General features: G+C 39.6%; 1 protein-coding gene and 1 pseudogene across 4 annotated transcripts in view; both read right to left on the reverse strand.

The window, feature by feature from the left end:
• The window catches only part of PEAK1 (pseudopodium enriched atypical kinase 1), a 406,475-nt gene that overhangs the window by 374,024 nt on the left and 13,146 nt on the right, over window positions 1–19,305 (reverse strand). The gene's annotated exons all lie outside the window — the stretch shown is intronic.
• Window positions 5,284–5,772, reverse strand: LOC308498122 (small ribosomal subunit protein uS10-like; annotated as a pseudogene). The gene has a single exon. The product of its transcript is annotated as a small ribosomal subunit protein uS10-like (transcript).

Here is a 19,305-nt window from a genome sequence, read left to right on the forward strand (position 1 = left end):
GATATAACTTGGAAATATCTACGTGCACAACATGGGAGTTCCTAAACATATAAAGCAAATATTAATGCACATAAAGGGAGAGAGCAACAGTAATACAATAATAGTAAGAGCAACCGTACTACAATAATAGTAAGGGACTTTAACACCCCATTGACATCAATGGACAGATCATGCAGACAGAAAATCAACAAGGAAACAGTGACATTAAATAACACATCAGACCAGATGGACTTAATATTTTTAGAACATTTCATCCAAAAGTAGAGTATATACTCTTTTCAAGTGCACATGGAACATTTTCCAGAATAGACCACATGTTAAGCCACAAAACAAGTTCAATAAATTTAAGAAGACTGAAATCACATCAAGCATCTTTTCCGATCACAATGGTATGAAACTAGAAATCAATCACAAAAAGAAAACTGGAAAACACACAAACAAGTGGAAGCTATGTAATGTGCTACTAAACAATGAATGAGTTAACAATGAGGTCAAGGAAGAAACCAAAAGATAACAAGACAAATGAAAATGAAAACACAATGACTGAAATCTATAGGTCACACCCAAAGGAGTTCTAAGAGGTAAATTCATAGCAACACAGGCCTACCTCCAGAAATAAGAAAAATTTCAAATAAACAATCTAGCCTGACACCTAAAGGAACTAGAAGTAAAACAAACAAACAAAAAAATCCCAAAGTGAGTGCAGGGAAGGAAATAATAAAGATTAAAGTGGAAATAAATGAAATAGTCAAAAAAAAATAGAAAAGATCAATGTAACAAAGAGCTAGTTCTTTGAAAACAAACAAGTTAATAAATCTTTAGCTAGATTCATTGAGGAAAAGAGAGGGCCCAAATAAATAAAATTAGATAGAAAGAGAAGTGAAGAACATCACAGAAATACAAAAGATTATAAGAAAATACTGTGATCAATTATATGCCAACACTTTGAACAACCTGAAAGAAATAGATAGGCAGTTTATTCTTTCAGATCACTCTTAGCAATTTTTTTTTAAATGCCTCCTCCAGTAATGGAAAGAAAAGAAAAACTAAACGTGATTACATTAAATTAAAAAGGTTTTGCACAGAGAAAGAAACCATCAACAAAACAAAAAGACAACCTACTAAATGGGAGAAGATACTCACCAATGATAAGGGGTTAACAGCCAAAATTTATAACTCACACCACTTAACACCAAACAACAAACAATCTGATTAAAAAATGGGCAGAGGATCTGAATAGACATTTCTGCAAAGAGGACATTCAGATGGCCAATAGACATACGAAAAGATGCCAATCCTCACTAATCATTAGAGAAATGCAAATAAAAACCACAATGAGACACCACCTCACTCCTGTCAGAATGGCCATCATCCATAAATCAACACTCAAGTGTTGATGAAGATGTGGAGAAAAGGGAACGCTTGTGCACTGTTAGTGGGATTGCAAATTGGTGCAGCTGCTATGGAAAACAGTATGGAGGGTCCTCAAAAACTTAAAAATAGAACTACCATATGACCCAGCAATTCTACTTCTGGCTATTTACCTGAAGAAATCCAAAAAACTAATTCAAAAAGATATATGCACCCCTATGTTCACTGCAGTACTATTTACAATAGACAAGATATGGTAGCAACTTAAGTGTCCACTGAGAGATGAATGAAGAATATATGGTACATTTATATGATGGAATATTACTCAGCCATAAAAAATGAAATCTTGCCATTTGAGCCAACATGGATGGGTATTATACTAAGTGAAATATGTCAGAGGAAAAAAAAAATGCCATGCAGTCACTTATATGTGGAGTCTAAAAAATAAAAAAAATAAAGGAACAAACAAAAACACAAACAATATCATAGATACTGACAAGAAATGAGGGTCGCCAGATGGAAGGGGGATTGGGAGATAGGTTAAAAACGTTAAGGATTAAGAAGTATAAATTGCCAGTTTAAAAAGAGTCACAGGGATGTAAAGTACAGCATGGGGAGTATTGCCAATTATACTGTCTTAGAGCCCGAGGAGCTCCTACCGCCGCCTCAGTCGCCTCAGTCTCCTCAGACTCAGTCACTTCAGGCTCCGCCGTCACCGCCGGGATCTCCCTGTCCCCATCCCCGACCCCGCCCCGGGCTCCCACCGTCTAGCCCAGGTACGGTCTCTGGTGGGTGGGTGCCACAACAGGCCTTCCGTGAATCACCGCTTCGGTACAATGCTCTACGCTCCGACAAGTCTGAACGTTGGTGTCTATGGATCTGCTCTGACTCCTTAGAGCCTGGTTATGGGGGAAGGTGACACCTTCTGGGCCCCATCTGTCCTTCCTCACGGCATCCTCAGCACCTTAAGCCACCACCCCCAACTGCATTTTGGGAGGAAGATGGAGTCCAAGGTCTCAGAAGGTGGCCTGAATGTGACCCTGACAATCCGCCTGTTGATTCATGGAAAGGAAGTTGGCAGCATCATCGGGAAGAAAGGAGAGACTGTGAAAAAGATGCGTGAAGAGAATGGTGCCAGGATCAACATCTCAGAGGGAAAGTGCCCAGAGAGAATCGTGACCATCACAGGCCCATCTGACGCCATCTTCAAGGCCTTCGCCATGATCGCCTACAAGTTTGAGGAGGACATCATCAACTCCACGAGCAACAGCCCCACCACCAGCAAGCCCCCCGTGACACGGAGGCTGGTGGTCCCTGCCAGCCAGCGCACGTCCCTGATCGGCAAAGGCAGCTCCAAGATCATGGAGATCAGGGAGTCCACAGGTGCCCAGGTCCAGGTGGCTCGGGACACGCTGCCCAATTCCACGGAGCGGGCGGTGACCATCTCTGGGAGCCCCGACGCCATCACCCAGTGTGCCAAGCAGATCTGTGTGGTCGTGCTGGAGGTATGGTCTCTGCATCCGTGCTCGTGGCCGGCCTGCCCTCCCTCCACACTGGCGGTGGCTTCTCAGTGTCGGTGGCGGCAAAGGCTTAGGTGCCGCAGCGAGGTCAGGGCCGTGTGGGAGCCAGGCATCGGGAGCGTGGCCCAAGGCGACCTGACTGGGAGCCATGCTTGGTGTCTGGGTGCCGTGGGAGGGGCAGGGTTGCTGCCTGCCACCTGCGGGTCTGTCGTCGTCACTGGGGAGCCAGGAGAGAGACTGTATGGGGAGGCATGCGTCCCTGCCTTCATTTCTGGGACTGGATGTGGTGAGGGGCCTTTAGTAAACGGTTGGGCCTTAAAAACGGTGCAAGTCTGCGCTGAAGATAGGTCTGCCCAGGAGACGAGCCTGCGTGGAGAGGGGTCTGCGTGGAGATGGGGAGGGGAGGTGGTAGGCGACAGTGCTGGGCCGGCCAAAGGCGTCAAAGCCCCGCCACCCCCCAAGGAACAAAGGGCAGGACTTAGGAAAACCACTTGGAAATGCCCAAATTGTAAAGACAGAGAAGGAAACAAATGGATTAAAAACCGACAGAGAAGCAGAGATGGTACAGCTAAGCAAGGCAAAGCCTCCTTTGAAATTTTTGGGGATGAAAGCCCTGAGATTTAAATTTCAACCAGTGCCCCAAGTACAGCCAGACGCGTTGAAGCTGTCAGTAGTTACTGGTCTCTTTAGCTCAGATGAAGTGCTGTGGCCTCAAATGAAAGGTTCCAACAGCTGTGCTGGGGGCCCGGCCGCCTGGCCCCTGGGCCCACGGCTCTGCGCGAGTGACCTCCACGCAGTGGGAATGGAAGCCTCGCTGGGCAGCTGTGGCTTTACCCTTCTTTTTCACTTGACTTGGTGTTAAAACCCATGTCCTTCTCTTTAAAGAAATTTATGTAATCTTAAAAAATAATAATACTGTCATAACTATGTCCAGTGCCAGATGGGTGCTAGATCTACCAGAGTGATCACTCTGTAAACTATAGAAGTGTCTAATCACTATGTTGTTCACCTGAAACTAATATAATACTGTATGTCAACTGTAACTGAAAACTAATTTTTTAAAAAAGCAGAAAAAGTAACTGTCACTATTTACAGATGACATGATTCTATATATAGAAAACCCCAAAGACTCCACCAAAAGACAATTAGAAACAATAAACAAATACAGTAAAGTTGCAGGATAAAAAATCAACATACAAAAATTGATTGCGTTCCTATATACTAACAATGAAATATGAGAAAAAGCAATGAAGAAAACAATCTCATTTACCACCGCAACAAAAAAAGGATAAAAGACCTAGGAATGAATATAACAAAGGAAGTAAACAACTGTACAGTAAAAACCACAAGACATTGAAAAAAGAAACTGAAGAAGATATAAAGAAATGGAAAGATGTTCCTTGTTCATGGATTGGAAGAATTAACATTGTTAAAATAACCATGTTATCTAAAGCAATATAGGGATTTAATGCAATCACCACCAAAATCCCAATCGCATTTTTCACAGTAATAGAACAAAACAAAAAAAAACCTTCAAATTTGTGTGGAATCACAAAGGACTCGAAATAGCCAAAGCAATCCTGAGAAAAAAAGAACAAAGCCAGAGGTATCACACTCCCTGACCTCAGCTCGTACTACAAAAGCTACAGTAATCAGAACAGTACGGTACTGCCAGAAAAAGACACACAAACCAACGGAACAAATCCAAGAGCCCAGAAAAAAGCCCACACATATATGGACAACTAGTTTTCAATAGAGAAGCCAAAAACATACAATGGAGAAAGAAAAGTCTCTTCAATAAATGGTACTGGAAAAACTGGAAAGTCACATGCAAAAGAATAAAACTACACTGCTGATACCACACACAAAAATTAACTCAAAATGGATTAAAGGAATAAGACCTCAAACAAAAACAAAAATACACAGAAGAAAACATAGGTACTAAACTTATGGACCTTGGTCTCAAAGGGGTTTTTGTGAACTTGACCCCAAAGGCAAGAAAAGTAAAAGCAAAAATAAAGGAATGGGACTACATCAAACTAAAAAGCTTCTGCACAGAGAAAGGAACCTTCAATAAAACAAAACGGGACCGACTGAACAGGAGGAGATATTTACAATTAGTAAACACTCCGAATGCTCTTCTGAACTGCTTCTCTGTTCTCCACATAGAATGACTAAGTCTCCAACAGAAATTGTCTGCCCCCTTTTAGTACTCCCCACAAGAAAGTTGCCATTAAAGCCTGATTACATTCCTGATGATCTTTTATACAAAAACGTTTGTCCCTTTAAATTGATAAATTATGAAATTCATTCTTCCTGGGAGAAAAATAAAACACATTAACACATTTTTTTTTTTAACAAAACCGATAGTCGATTTATTAAAAACGTTGATTTAAGCATCTGCAATGGTGACTTCAACCTGGACTCCCAGCTCAGTCCTGATGGAGGAACCTGCTTAACAAGCTCAGGACAGTGCAAGTAAGTCACTGAATCGCTGTGGATCCTCATCTGAAAAGGATCCCTAGTCTTAGAACCTTCCCCACAGGCGTTTTTCTTGTAGAGATTCTTGTAGTCTTGGAAGGCATCCGAACAGGTCCTTCCACTTTGAGATTCTTTTCCTTCGCACCTCTGATCCAGTCAGCAAACACCTTCTCCTCGGATTTTATGTCGCATGCTGGTTAGAGTCATTCTAATTCAATGAGTCTCACCACCTCTGGCCGCATGGCTGTCTTTCCGGTATCTTTAAAGGCCATGGCTTCCACGCGGCTTCCTGAGAGCCTTGCTTCTCAGCGAGGGCAACACTGGAGTCAGGAGCAGAGCGGGTAAAAGGAAGCTCCGGCGCGGCTGAACCCCATCCTCAGGGAGCATCATGCTTTTAAAACAATGAAGTACCATACACTCTACCATCCTCTCAGATGATTGGATGTGCACTGCCCAGGCGTAAATATAATTAGCTCGGCCTCAAACTCCAAATAAAACGTAGAAGCTTCACGTTGTAGGGTAGAAATTTCCTCATAGTAGGTTGCAAATATGTGTCTTCACACATATCCTACCTTTTGTTTAAGGCAAAACACATGAATCTGTTGTTCAGATTTAAAACAATCACATATGGAAAGTGATTTTATTACCTGTTAACAGCTGATGTTTTCAACTTCTCTTGGGCCAACCCTAACTAATGCATATTATCTCCTCTATTAGCAGAATTGAAACTTACAGTTCTAGTAGGGAGCTAAGTCTCCAGCGGCATACTCTGGCAGCAAAACCAAGGTTAAATAACTAAAATAAGAAGAAAAGAAATGGCAGTACCCAGGAAAATGTTGTTCAAAAACCACCTGGAGAGCCTTACAGGAATACTCAAAAAACAAGAAACAATTCTCTCTTCCTATATAGTGAAAAAAGAAAAAAATTCAAACAGTAGTGATGAAGAGAAAGAGACAAACTATACATTCTAAAGGAAGACTTAACAAAATACAAAGATGGAGTCAATGAGTCAAAAGGGAAGGCAGGTAGGACCTGAGCAACCAGGTAGATGAAGACCTTCCTGACAAACTCAGAAACCAAAGAGCCGGTTGTTGGAGAAAGGAGGGAAGGCCAATTCACCCTGTGGAAATGTGTGTTGGCACGAGGGAACACTTAGCCTGTCTTGGTGTACGCAACTGGATCACAGGCAAGCTGAAGACGCAGAACTTGAGCCCCTTGGAGGGACCTGAACACCTAAAAATGTTAAATATTATAACTAACGTGGGCCTCACAGTGACAGATATGATATGCTGACAGGCAGCTAAATGAAATTCCTATCTGAATCTTTTAGGGTATTACAAATACCTCCTCAGATAGTTGCAGTAGTTATTTAGTGTTTACTTCCTTACCCCCTGCGTAAACAAATTCCAAATAAAAGACAGAAGCATCACATTTGGATCTCATTTTTAGACAGATATAATTTAATACTATAGAAACAAACTCCAGAATGCTTATCTGAATCTTCTCTCCCTGAATCAAAAAAATATTTGCAAATAACCTTCTCTGAACCATATCTACACCAAACCTCCACCTGGCCAATATATTTTTAACACTTCCTCTTGATCATTTTTCCATTAAATACGCATAACATTTCTATACTTTCCTTTCCACTGATAGATAGTATTATATTCATCCTGTCTTCTAGATATATTTGAAAGTTTCTAAATATATTTTGAAAGTTGAAATTCTGAATCTCCAAGTTAAAATGTGACCAAACAACTCTCCCATCCGACAGGACAGCTTCCTCCTATGAGCCGTTTCAACACCAGAAGCACTTTGACTATTTGCTGCCTCCTATCTTTTCTAGTCAGTCCACATTGATCAATTTAACCGTCTTCACACCTTCTTTCCACCTATTTGCCTTTTTTTTGGCCTATTCTCTGTATGTGCTATACCATTTATGCTGCCTCCTATCTTTTCTAGTCGGTCCACATTGATCAATTTAACCGTCTTCACACCTTCTTTCCACCTATTTGCCTTTTTTTTGGCCTATTCTCTGTATGTGCTATACCATTTATAAGTTTCTCTAAGAAAAAAAATTGACCCTAACTTTGGGATTCAGCTTTCTTATTCTGAAAGAAAAAAAAGCTGTGGAATGAGACAATTCTGTCGTCACTCAACAGCTGTGCAACCTTAGGCAAATTATTTAACCTTTCTGAGCCTCAGTTTTCTCATTTGTACATGGGAGATGATACCATCTATCAAGCAGGATGTTTTTCAAATTAAAGAAAAGGAAACGTAACAAATCTATGATTGATAAGTGAACAGTATTTGATAAACTGGCGGTTATACATAAAACTGTGTATGTTGTAATCAATGTAATTATCTCATAGGCCATTACAGAACACTGCTACCAAAAGCACGGAGTGTAGTTCCTAAAAGTACGTTACTGCAATTATATTTGAAAAGCCACAAGGGGAGTGTGTGATGGAAATATGGGCTGCAACATTTGGGCAGAAAGGAGGTGGAAAACCAGAATAGCCAATCTGAAGGTTTACCATATCCCAGCATCCCTGTATGCTCTTGAAGATAGTAAAATCTTCACTGCAACAGGGAGTTTCCAACACATGTGTGAAGAGAGCTGCTAAATTTCATTTCGTCTTCCAGTTCCAAGCAGAAATAAGGATTTTTGTGCAAGTTTATATTTCACTGCTGATTTGAAATATGGAACAATGACAACAAATACATTAACTTTACAACTAATAATTTGAGATTTACTGCATGCCAGACACTAGCCTAAGTGTTTTGGAGTCATTAATCCTTAAAATAATCCTATGAGGTAGATACTTTATCCCATTAGACAAATAAACAAACTGAAGCTTGGCAGAACTGGGATTAAAACCCAGGTAATAGTAAAAATTCCACACATGCAATAACACAGCAACAAGTTGCGTACTGACACAAAATACCTGATTATTTCAGTAGTCAGAGCTATCTGGGTAGCTGTGTGGGAAGTAGGGCATCATTCAGTCAACTACAGAAGCACAAGCAGGAGGGATGCTGAAAAAGAAAGGTTTACGTTCCCAGCAGCAATTCTGGAACTTTTAAGTACTTCAGTACTGAAACCATGACACTGTCAAATGAGCATGGCCTGCTTTGGAGATAATTAAGAGCTCTCCAGACCAAAGGTTCTCCACCTGTTTCCCACCTGACATGTGGTGACAGATGAGGGCATTAGAAGCTTATGATATGGTGTCACCATATGCTCAACACACTTCCATGGACCCCCATGGGCTTCCATACACCTGCACACACCTCCTGTGCAGGACTGTGTGAAATTCTCAGAACATCAGTCTTAACTCCGTGCCTTCTCCTCCTTCTCAGGAAAACACATCAGAATGAAAATGAGGAAAAGACGTATGAATCTCCTCTATACCAAATAACTGTTACTATTTATTCAGCACTGGTACTATATGCCAGGCGTGCTCTAAACCCTTTTCCTGTGTTAATCCTCCAATGACATTATGAATTAGGTACTATTTTATTCCCATTTTACAGATGAGGGAACTGCGACACAAGTAATTTGCTGCAGATCACAGATAAGGGAAATGGCAGTATCAGTTCCAACAAGAAGGCCTGGTTGCAGACCCCCAGCTCTTAAACACAACGTCAAACTACCTCTCAGCTTTCCTGAGGCATGACCTAGTGACAGGTGCCCTGGGAATGCCAAGGACTCTGCATGATGCCACGACCAAACAGGTAAGAATTTTGTCTTTGCAGGACATACCCGAAAGGTTCCCTAGACTGTGAAGGTTCACCGCTCTCCTGGATTTTAGTGTAATGTCATAGGGACCTTGGATCCCAGCCCACAGGCCCAGAAGAAGACTTCATTTAGAGCCTCTCTCCTTACCCTTGGGTAAGATGAGCAGTAGAAGCCTTCTTAGTAACCCTACCAAAAATGTTAGTTACGAGGCAGCCCAGCCCCACAGGGCTGCTGCTGGGCTCCATGGACTCCCCGAGCTTCACACAGGGAATACAACCCCTTGTTCTGAAAGCACATCTGTGCATTAAAGCTCCCAGTCATCTGGGCAGGGCTGTTCACATACTGCTCATTCAAAAACCCTTCCCGCCAGGCTGCTCTATGCCAGGTACTAGTCTGAGTGCGGAAACACCTGTAAACAACAGGCCCTACTCTCGAGCTTACATTCTAGTGGGACAGAAATGTGAGTCTCTAAGGACCAATAAAGGTCAGCTCCAAACACAAGAGGAAAGGCTGCTGGCACCGTCCTAAATTACGGGTAAAAAGAAAAAGATGTGAGCTAAAAGACGTGATGCCATTTATTCTAAACGGCATGAACGCTGAACGTTTTCAACTACAACTTGAGAACCCCATGCCACCACGCCAAACTGCGGCCCACACTGCTGCCAACGTGAGGTGAAAAGCAACATGGACGACTGCTCGGCTCCTGGCTCAGGCTGACCTAACGGTGCCCACCTGCAAGTGCCTAGAGGGAGAAACGAAAAGGACAAACATACAGAGACTGGGATCACTTTCCTCACTTTAGAACCTCCTCTCAAAACAGGGAAAAGAAATCACTACAGAGGATCCCAAATTTTGCCATCTCGTGACATTGTTAGTAACACAGGAAAAAAGATAACAAACAACAACAAAAGAAACGATTATGGAAGAAGAGTTCTTTTTCCAGCACAGCGTGGAAGCTAAGCCTAAGAGGGTTCCCAGTTCTTTCCTCTGACAGAGTAGCTCACATCCAAGAAGTTGAAAGAGGGAGGAGAGAACACCACACACATACTGAAAACTGGTTATTTACTTGTAAGTTCTCCAAAAACAATAATGCCAGAATATGAAGTGTGACGAAGCATTAGAGACACTTGAAACTCTGGGCCTACAGACTGTCTCAATTTTAAGAATGGCCAAGATAACACCAAAGCACAAAAATATGGTCCAGCATACACCGCTATGATCACACTTGCTGTGGGGCACTCCTGCTCTCTTCTTCTTGTATTCGCCTCTGGGCACTGACACGCAGCAGGGTGAGAACCACACTTTATTCATCTTTGTACCCCCAGCACTAGCATTAGGCCTGTCACAAAGCAGACACCAGAAAATGGTCCCTAAGCTGAACAACAAACAGGAAGCATCCTAAATACGGAAATAATTAAAATAGAAACCACTGGTGGAAAACATACCAAAACTACTAATTCTGAGTAGTTTGGCCAAAGTTCCCTAAGGAACATAGATAATAACTTAGATAATGTTAATCCACCTGAAAAAGAGAGAAACACTATTTATAAAAGAAACTAAAACATAGCAAGAGAGCAAAAGAACTCAAATGTCTGATAATTTATCAATGAGCTTAAGTGCTCAGATTGATAGATGTACAAACACCAGTGCAATTTAAGGCCAATCTCTGCAGCCTTAACTGCCAGGTAATTTTCAACTCATGGCTCAAAGACTGACATGTTTCAAGTATACGGCATGAATGCCCACATTCATGCCTACATACTAGTTATGACTCTGTCACAGTAGGCACAATGGGAGGTACAGAGGATCTAATACTGAATGAAAAACACAGGGCGCCTAGCCTTATGGATGCTTTTTCTGTAAGATCTAGGTAGCCTGAATATAAGCTGCTTTTATCTCACTGCATAAAAATAATGATTTTCCTTCTTCCCAACTGCAAGTGGGAAGTCAGTGATGTAACCATAACTCAGTTTCAATTGCATTAAGTCACATACCTAAAATAGTACAACACAATTCAAACATTCTTAAAAGAAGTTAAAACAATCTATGAATTAACTAATTTTGCTTCCACTCACAGTTTCGATGAAGAATTTAATGTGTTCTGCCTACTTAGAAAACAAAGTTCAATAACCAAAGGGTCCTACTGTTCCCAGGTTAAAAGTGCTAAGTTCGTACAAAGCTTAAGTGCAAGAACACTGTTTTTATTTTTTTTTTAATGGAACAACTTTAACTATAATAACTCTATGCTAAGGAATACTATGTAGCAGTTAAAAATGAGACTGAACTATATGTACTGACAGGAGAAGACATGTTCCATATTGGGGTATTGAACAGAATGCAGAACAATGTATGCAATATGGTAAAAATACACAAAACTACACACACATGTACATAAGTACACACAGAATGAAAGATATGGAAAGGTAACAAGCTAACTGCAGTAATTACCCCTGGGAGAGAAACAAATAGAGGGAGAAATATGCAGGAGGAATTTACCTCCTTTTTCTATATATTACTATACTGTTTGATTTCTTCTGAGATATTATTCCTCTATCGCTTGTTTAATTAAAAACGTCTTTAAAGAAACTGCCTCTAAAACCAAATAAACATCCAATACTTAGCATTTGTTCCTTAACATTCCAAACGCTAACAGAAAAAAAACAACCTTGTTTGAATAGTCAGAATAACTGACACAGCATTTAGACTCAATAAAACACTTACATAATAAATAGCATGAACTTGGAACATTTAAATTCTAAAAGGTCAGAAGAAAGAAATCTTATTCTTTCAAAATGCATATTCTAAGTATCTGGAACAAGACTGGATGCTATAAAAACTGCTTTCATACACACCCTGTAACCCACATATTATGTGTTTTAAAGATCAACAGTTCATCATATCCTCAAACTGTAAATTACTACCTCCAAAATAATTACCTTATAAAAATGAGTGACTTTTTTCTTCTCTAGGGAAAAGTTTTGCTATACATGCATTTCCTTTCCTCCTAACAGTTCCATTTGCTAGCAATTCAAGCAGTGGTTCAACCGTAGCACTGAACCTTATGAGTATATAGCATTCTTGCTCTCTCAAAATTTTCCCAGAACTGATACCCAAAGCCCAGAATTTGAAATGTCACCGTAACAGTCAATCTGCCCTAGTCATAATATAATGTTATGGGTATGAAAAGTACTTATGTAACTAATATCACGTTCCTTTTCTTTTGCTTCTTAAAAAAAACTCAAAAATTATAGCTCATGGTTCAACTAAATTCCCAAGTCAACTATGAACATTATCTTTTTATTTTCCACAGGTTATTAGTCATTTGAACTTCATCAGCCAGACACTGACATGACAGAACCAAAAATTAATGAATATTAATGCATATATATAGCATATTGTCAAATGCATGAGCTACAATTTGGTATATATTTAAGGTACCTGTTTACTTTCCTAGGGAGCTTTTGCTGATTTGGACTGGAATTTTTAAGGGCCTAATAATAAAAATTATTCAGAACCAGATTACAAGTAGTCATGAGATGAACAACTTGCTTTACCAAATTGTTATTATTATTTTCTAAGCCAAGAATGAGCAGATGCAAGATAGATAAGCAGGAGGGAAAAACAAAAAAAGGTAAGATTTCAATCTTCTTTCCCTTGTGCAATAATACCAAACAGTAACATTCACAATAAAATAGAAATAAACAGAGGATTTTTTCTAATTATTTAAAAATGCCACCACCAAGGAGAGAAAAATCAACAAGGGAAGAAAAGGAGCAAGTTGCCTCTTCTGTGCATATCACTGAAGCCAACCATCCCACTCGATCAATAGATGACCATTTTTTCATCTGGCCAAGTGGCATCATGCACACTGCATACACCTCTGTTAGTAATATGCACTCTATTTCTTCATACAGATAATTTCAATATCAGTTTTTCTTTTTCTCCACGTGACGGTAAATATTGAATGATCTGTCGCCAAATACCCACATACGCTGACAGTTTTGGGTGAAGTTAGAAGTGGGGGGACATATGAAAACAATACTGTGCCAACTACTCCCGGAGTGTACCATTTAGTTAATGGGGTCCCAGCATACTGACAGCCAGAGTGCAACTACTTCCTGAAGTTCCTCACTCACTCCCCGGAAACAACAGGCATACCGTCACACTGTACATGCTGTTTTACATGAGGCTTGCTTACTTCACTCATGATAGGTAAAAAGAAGCTACTTTATCAAATAATACACCCTAAAAGATGGGAAATATCCAAATGTTCAAATGCTACAGATGACTCACTGAGTAGGCAATTACAGAATCTCATAAGTGATGCTAGAAAAACCTCCTATTCTCATGAGCGTCACTCTGAAATGCTGCTCCAAGGGACAGTATTTGCTCTTTCATTAGGGTCTTAACTCCAACGCTAAGTGTTTATGGGGGAAGAAGACAGTTTCTCCCAGCATTCTAGACATTCAAAAGCCATTCTCATTGGGGGTATTTTCTGATTGCTAGATGACATTTAAGGAATAAAAACAGTTACTTTGCCTCCACCATTTTGGCATCCAATGGGTCTCAAATAGGTGATTGTTAAGCTGATAAAGATTGGGTACAGTGGTAACAGTCATGTCTATCACCCAATAACAACAATTTTTTAACATTTTAAACAGAAGACATTTGTTTTAAGTGCTAGACATTTTTAAAATAAGATTATGACATATTTTAAAGGTATACTTATTTCCAGACAAGATAAGATGAATAAAATATTAACAGTAAATAAAAATACAACCACAACAGGCAATCCTATTTCTTAATTTTATGGGCAAATATGATTACAATTCTCAGTAAAGAACTTAAATAATAGCATAAACCAGGTACAGTAAACACACTGGCTTCCACCTGTAGCACTCTCAGTTTAGAAAATTCTTTCACATATATTTGGCCTTTGAATTATTCATTGGGTATTAGTTTGTCAGACCCTATACTAAGGCCTGGGGACATAAAGATGGACATACACGTCCCTTCAGTGTCCGTTCATACCATCTGATAATCAAAATGACATTAAGAAAAAAGGGCAGGATTATCTCCACCTTATAGAACAAAACAAAGCCTAGAGATGTTAGGAATTTTTTCACACGATCACAAACTAAATGAAAAGCAAAGCCAGTTCAATCCTCTTCTATTATATACTACATATTCAGTTCAGATTGCTAACCTTAGGCATCTTCCTGATCACACCACATCTTTTTTATCATGCCACAAATTCATTTCAAGAAGAGCACGACTTAAATCGCCATTGTTTCTTAAGAGTAATGATAGGATTATGACAGATGTGTGTGTATATATATCTATATAATTTATATGTGCATATGTAATGCGTACGTGTAGATGTGTTTATTACTTCATTAAGTAGTGTCCACAGGAAGGATAAAATTTATTTGTTCTCAGGTCTTAAACCACAAGATATACTTACAAACTCTTAGTTATACAAAATCCTTGGAATATGGAATTGATATTACTATTCTGAAAATTACGACAAGGATATACCCAGTAGACTTTTAGACCACTACAAATTTAACATTATTGTGTGACAAGAAGGTCCATGAGTACAGGAATGTCATTTTATTGAGGTAAAGGTTTAAAACTTCATGAGACACCAAAATGAATGCTCAGCATCCATGGTGCAACTTGGCCTTGCTCCTTCCTTCCCACTACGGCCTCCCTCCAGAGCACCTGCAAAGTGCTATTTTACTGTATCTCATGGGGGAAATCATATGCCAAGGATTGTGCTAACACTAGCCATATGGAGCTACTGAGCACTTGAAATGTGGCTACTCTGAATTGAGATATGCCGCTGTTAAGTGGAAAATATACATCAGATTTTGATAACTTAGTAAGGAAAAGATTGTAAAACATCTCAATTTTTTACATTGAGTATTGTTTTAATGATAAAATTTTAGTTATACTAAATTTATGCAGTTAAATAAATGCATCACTAAAATTAATTTCACCTGTTTCTCTGTACTTTAAAAAATGTGGCTACTAGAAAATTTGAAATTACATATGTGGCATACAGGATTTCTATTGGACAGCACTGCTGTAAGATATGCCCAAGAGATATGAGACATATTTTTTGAGACTATCAAGGACCTATTAACTAATTCATCCTATGTTACTGCCAGTTCTCAATCAGAAATTGAATATGGGGTGGGTAAAAGGTAGAATTTAAACATCCATGATATATTATCAGGGAAAAAAAGCAGGATATGAGATTATTACAAAGTGGAGCTGCTTGAAACAATGATGTCAATAATTCAAATTTAGTTTAGCAGTATGAAAAGAGAACAATACCGACTCCTCTAAATGGAAATCTTCTCCTACAGTGAGCATGAATCTACTGCCTCCTCAGCCAGCCTCAGCTCCTACATGCCTCTGCCAGACAACCAGCTTCTACACTGGCTCTGACTGAATCTCTACTACACACAGTACCTCGTCAGTTAGGTATTCTGAAATATATACACACACAAAACATGGGGGGGTTGGAGGGAGGCACCAAATTATTAGTACTGGTTATCTCTGGATGGTAGAATAACAGGTTTTCTCCTTTTTACTTATTTTATATTTTTCCAATTGTTTTCTACAATAAAAGTTAACTTTTTCCTATCATAACAGCTATTAATTTTTTAAAGATGTGTAGTATATAACAGGTAATATCAAACTCCACTTCAGATCTGCAGCCAAAAAGGACAGAGACAATTAGAAGGAAGTCATTCTGTACAGCAAGACTCATTTTCCTAGTCAGACAACCAGTCCACGAAAACCCAGACCACAGTCTCAGAGGACAGAAGAGGCAGCATTCACACAGCTACGAAGTCCTGCAGTTGCCTGTACAAAAGACAAAAACATAGCCTTTTTGATATGACTAGAGTTTTTGCTTCGCTTTTTAAACGTAAAACTGACAAAAGAACTACAAGTTGCATTTATAATAGGATTCAAATTTTTATTTGAATATGTTTAATTAAAAAATACATACAAAATAAAATCTAAGTCAATAATTAAAGTTCAACTCCCTAAATTAGGAACTTCTGTATTTATAAATTATTTCTATGCTGCTGTTGGTGCAGTTTACATCTTCACTGATGCTATCATTCCACAAGGTGCATTTGTGTGAAAAGGAATATACGAGAAAAAACAATGTCAACTTGCTCTCACAATACACAGAACAAAAGTTACCGAACTACAGATTTCTCTTCTCTCCCTCTCGTCTCTCTTACATTATACTAATTTCTCACTTAATCTGGAAACCAACAACCTCTTTTAATTTCAGGACCAATAGCTGAATGATCTACGTAGTGTCTACCTGAGATATTTAGTTGTAAGGTTTAACACTGTGAATGCAGCCAATCTCCAAAAGGCAAATGCTCAAAAACGGCCTAGGGATGTTGCTGCAAAAACTGGAACTAGAAAAATATTTTTTATTGCTTCTCCTAGGAAATCTTCTTTCACACAAACTCCCACAATTACTCCTACTTCATACCCAAATAAAATCTATAAAAATTGTTGCACACCTGGGAAGAAGGCAGTTTCTCGGTATTTGATATATTCAACTCATTATTCCAAAATATTTAAGAGTAAGCCATGGTGTCTTCCTTTATAATAACAAAAGTAACTGAATCTACTAGAATTCCTGACTACTCCTGGAGAATAAAATTATGGGCTACTTGAAAGTGATCATGTTGCTTCTTGCGACCCTTGCCAGCCCTGGTGGGCCCTTGCCGTCCCTTGCCTTTAAAAGGAAGGAAGGAAGGAAGGAAGGAAGGAAGGAAGGAAAGAAGAAAGGAAGGAAGGGAAGGAAGGAAGGAAGGAAGGAAGGAAGGAAGGAAGGAAGGAAGGAAGGAAGGAAGGAAGGAAGGAAGGAAGGGAGGGATTATGTTTTTACAGAGTAGCATAAACTGAGGACGCTACTATACAGATTTATTTTATTTTGCCCTAACTCTAACTTAGACAAGTAAAATTTTTGCATCTTAAGTTTTCTTGAACAAACTAGGTAACTCTTCAAGTCTCACTTTATAGGGGTCGTGTATCCTATATCATTCCTTTATTCAACAACCTTTTGAGTGTGTTTCCTGCTAGGGACTGTGTTAATATGACACAGTCTTTGCACTCAAGGCAGTCTCTGTTCACTCAACATAAATATGCTCAAGTTTCTCACAATAAATACAACATACCAGACCATACAAATGGATAGACAGCTTTGCCAACCATCCAGTGGTAGAACTGAGAATGGAATCCTGAGAGTCTCTGCCCCCATCCTAGAAAGTAGATAAATTCCTTATTTTTCATACAGTTCCTAAAGAATGATTGACAAATAACTACTCAATAGGTACTATTTGCCTGTCTAATGTTATACCACCCCATCAGGGGGCAATGAAAGCCTACTCACTTTTTTTTTTTTTTACATCCCTCACACCGTGAACCCCCCTCCCCCCATCCACCACCACTCCGACCTCACACCAAGCCATCACATTATACACATAAAATTATAGTTGGCATTCATTAATGTCCAGTCTCTGGTGTACAATGCCATGACCAAGCATCCACAGCATCCCTGAGGTGGTCTCCCAAACAGGACACATGTCCATCGGACACCCAACAAAATCTCCAAACACTATTGAATAAGTTCCCCAAAGTAATTCTCAAAAAACCCTGAGGCCATCCTGTGGTCACCAGCCACCCCCAATCCCTTCACCCTTCCCCCCATCCCCAACCCCCTCCCCCCCGCCCATCTAACAACTCTTGGTTTTTTGTGTCCCCAAAACTGTTTCTGATTAGTTCATACACATATTCTTTTCTTTAGATTCCGCATATAAGTGAGATCATATGGTACTTGTCTTTCTCTTTCTGACTTATTTCACTTAACATAATGTTCTCTAGATCCATCCATGTTGCTGCAAATGATAAGATTTCTTTTTTCTTTATGGCTGAGTAATACTCCATTGTATAAATGTACCACAGCTTCTTAATCCAGTCATCTACCGATGGGCATTTTGGTTGTTTCCATATCTTGGGAAAGCCTACTCACTCTTAATGCAAAGGAGTTAAAATTAAAATATTTTACTAAAACCATGGTTTGCTAGGTTTAAATTACCTTTAAAGTTCTACAATTGCATTTTGGGTATGACTTTAATAACCAAATGATAAATGTGAGTGTCTAAGAACATTCATGAAAGCAGTCAAAAAAATGTGCATGTTTACAAAAGACAGGTAAGGCCACTTCTGCTTGATTTTAAATGGAAACATTTTATTTTAAGCAGTCTCCAGTTGAATCCTGCTGACTGTGGAAAGGTAGCAGACAGAAGTTAAAAAGTCAAGTGCAGCAGAAACCCTCCTAACCAGTTCACTGAGTGGCTTAATCGATAGCTAATAATAGGCACAATTACCAACCAAAGACCTTAGAATGTCAGGGGACCGAGAGCCAAAGCAACCTAAAAAACAAAGGCCAACATACAGAGAAGCTTCTGCTTGATGCTAATTACTAGTCTGTGCAGGAAACCTTGACAAGTTTCTTGAGTGATACATGCTTACATCAGTATTTAGGTGTAGCGGCACATTTTGAATGCATTCCTTACGTCCATACCCTCTAGCAAGCTTCTCTATTATATCTGCACCATTATCTGGAATTTGGCATCCACTACTACTCTATTTTTTTTTTATTTGGTCTGTAATTTGTCTCATACTAAATTGTAAATGTATGGAGGAAGGGAGCAGTGTTAACTCCCAGCACCACCAGGGGCCTTGCAAATAAGTGTTTACTAAATAAGTGTTTATTAAACATGGATGTGAAGTCCACCCTATAGCCACACACCCCCTCCTTGCCATTTTGCAGAACTGCCCCTCCTGATCTCTCTGACTGGATGTCCCCACGGTCATTCCTTGACCCTCTTCTTGATCTGCATTCACTCCTCGGTGATCGTAGCTACACAGAAAACTTCCAAATTAACCCAACCTGAACCATTCTCCTCTGAAGTCCACATTCCCGTGTTCCAGCACTGGCTTCAGACCTCTATCAGCATGTCGGTGAGACACCTCACAGACCTCGCCAGTTTGGAGCAGAACTCTGGAACTCTCCACAGAAACCTGCTCTGCCTAGTCTTCTCATCCCTGTTAACGACAACTCCATCCTTCTAGCTGCTTAAGCTA

This window comes from Rhinolophus hipposideros (genome assembly GCF_964194185.1).
Source record: "Rhinolophus hipposideros genome assembly, chromosome: 5".
Lineage (NCBI taxonomy): Eukaryota > Metazoa > Chordata > Mammalia > Chiroptera > Rhinolophidae > Rhinolophus > Rhinolophus hipposideros.